Source organism: Sinocyclocheilus anshuiensis, unplaced genomic scaffold (genome assembly GCF_001515605.1).
Source record: "Sinocyclocheilus anshuiensis isolate Anshui unplaced genomic scaffold, SAMN03320099.WGS_v1.1 scaffold18, whole genome shotgun sequence".
NCBI classification, from domain to species: Eukaryota; Metazoa; Chordata; class Actinopteri; order Cypriniformes; family Cyprinidae; genus Sinocyclocheilus; species Sinocyclocheilus anshuiensis.
In genome coordinates, this window is record NW_015546047.1 from 1,154,907 (window position 1) to 1,157,768 (window position 2,862).

Below are 2,862 nucleotides of genomic sequence, written 5' to 3' on the forward strand. Positions count from 1 at the left end.
GGCCCGAATCAGTTTTCTAAAGTGTTTTTGAAAAATTACATACCTTACCTTTAAGACACTATGGGAAAAAGCCTTTTTTTCCTCCTGAACTGAAGCCTTTTTTCAATCACGCAGTGAAACTGCACGGCTATTGGTTCGTGCAGTGTATTAAAAAACGAACCAATGGCTCAGCAGCAGAACTGCACGAGCCTATGGCGACGAAGCCCGCCAAGCCTGCCAAAGCCCGCCACACTGGGCGGGGCATCTGGCTATATAAGCGGGCGCTCGCCACAGGATTCTTAGTTTTCTTTTCCTTCAGCGACGACTCTACGCTCATCGCTGATCCTGAAAGCCTGCTCACCTCTTGATGGTCCTGTTCCCCTGCTGCTATCCGGCGATTCTGAAAGAGCTTATTTCTAGCAGGTAAGCCCTAAAAGAGCAAATTCTAGCGACGTTGTTGCAAATGTCGCGCTGCGAGTGTGGCTCGTGCAGGGAATCGTGCACGATGCAGAAGGACAGTGAGTGCGTCACCTCCACGCGGAGACTGCTCGCTCACTGAGATGGAATGCTCTCGTTGAAAGCATGAGTCTCACTCTTCTCCACTCGCGGACCGCCTTTCACTGAAGGCAGCCCTGCTCTCCTGTTTCTCCTCTCTCAGCAAGCCTCGGAGAGAGAAACAGCGAAGCCTGGGAACTAAGTAACCAGGTCTGAGTGATCTCACACCGACACAGAGCCTGCGTTCTCGCTCTCCCCGCTGTGCTTCGATCCGTGTCTCACCCTCTTTACATTGAACGGCTCTATCCTCCTAAGTAGATCGAAGCAGATGCTGCCACTGGCAGCTTCGAACTGTGTGTGTCACTATGACTGTGCTCACAGACACGGGCTGCTTTTACCACGAAAGCAGTCTGCCTCTGTTCGTTCGTGGAAGGCGGCCCCGCCTCCCCGCTTTCATGTTTCTCTCCTCCCAGTTACCTCGGAGGAAGCAACGGCTCGCGGGTTGAGCGATCAGGCTTGAGCAATTTCATGCCGACACACATCATGCGTGCTTAATCTGCCAGTGTGTGTTACACGTGAGGATCAGCGCTCCTCCTTTCACGAGCAGCTTAATCCTCCTAGGCAGATCAAAGCAAAACGCTTCGCTGAGCCCCGCCTTCCCCGCTCTTGTGTTTCTCTCCTCCCAGTTACTCGGCGGTAGAAATGATGAACTCGTGGGTATGAACGATCAGGCTTGAGTGATTTAATGCCGGCAAAGCCCCCGCATGCATCACTCTCCACGCAGCTCTTTGATCTGCCAGTGTGTTTACACGAGAGGATCGCCGCCCCTCATTGTCGAGCGGCTCAATCCTCCTGGGCGGTTTGGAGCAGAACGCTGTCACCAATGATTCAATATCGCTAACAGCTTTGTATTTGAACGCGCCTCTGGCCTGGGTCACACCCACACTGAGGCTCCGCCGCTGAGACAGACCGCTCTTACTACGAGAGTTCATGTCTCGCTCTGCTTTGCTCGTGGCTCGCCTTCTTCAATGAAGACGGCCCCGCCCTTCCCCTCGTCCGCTACGAGCGGATTTGAGAAAATGCGCGCAGCATTTTTGATCTGCCAGAGTGTTTACACATAAAGATCATCAAAACTCCTCTTCTAACGAGCGGTTTGATCTTTTAAGGCAGATTAAAAGAGAATGCTGTCACTAATGATTATTATCCCTGACAGCTTCAAATTGTACGCGTCTTGGCCACACCCACGCTGAGGCAGCGCGCACGGGGGCTGACTGCTCTCGCTATGAGAGCATTAAGTCTAGCGAAGCATTTTTTGAAAGCATTTTCAGGGAAAGCTAATTTTGTGCCAAACTGGGTGTTGGAGACAATAAAACAAGGTTATTCACTGCAATTCGCTCGAATACCCCGCGATTAAGCTGCGTGGTTCCCACCTCAGTTTAGAGCAAAGACGCACACGTCCTGCACTCAGAGGTGATGAATTTGCTGGCGATAGGAGCCATAGAAACGGTTCCCCCAGCTCAGAGTGAGTCAGGCTTCCACAGCCACTACTTCTTCGTCCCCAAAAAGGATGGTGGCCTCCGGCCCATCCTCGATCTCAGACACCTGAATCACGCCCTCATGAAAAGGTCGTTCAGGATGACTACGCTGAAACAGATCCTTGCGCAAATTTGCTCAGGAGACTGGTTCTTTTCACTGGACCTAAAGGATGCATACTTTCTGGCCCCCCGCACTTTTACGAAGTGCATGGACGCGGCTCTCTCCCCTCTGAGACAGATGGAAATCCGCATTCTCAACTACCTCGACGACTGGCTCATTCTGGCCCAATCGGAGGCAGAATTAATATCACACGGGACCCTCCTCCTTAGCCATCTGGAGTGCCTGGGACTCAGGGTAAATTTTGCCAAGAGCACGTTGTTCCCCAGCCAGTGAATATCGTTCCTGGGAACAATTTTAGACTCAGCCCAAATGAGAGCTGTAGTCGCACCGGAACGGGCTCTGGCCATATGGAGGCTGGCGACCTCCTTTGAGGTTGGTACCACTCGCCTTCTCAAAGCATTTCAGAGGATGCTGGGCCTCATGGCGGCGTCATCGCCAGCGCTACAGTTGGGTCTGCTTCATATGCGCCTGAAACCACGGGTTCCATCCCATGTGTGGTGTCACGGACGCCTGCAGATCAGGGTGAGTCAGGCCTGTGTAACAGCCCTGGCCCCCTGGAAGAACTCCCGCTGGATGGAACAGGGCGTGGGGATAGTTTTGCAGAAGGACAGTTGTCATGACAGACACCTCCAACTCAGGTTGGGGGGCGCTGTGCGAGGGCATACCGACCTTCGGCCACTGGTCGATGGCGGAAAAAGGCTTCCACATCAACTGCCCGGAAATGTTAGCAGT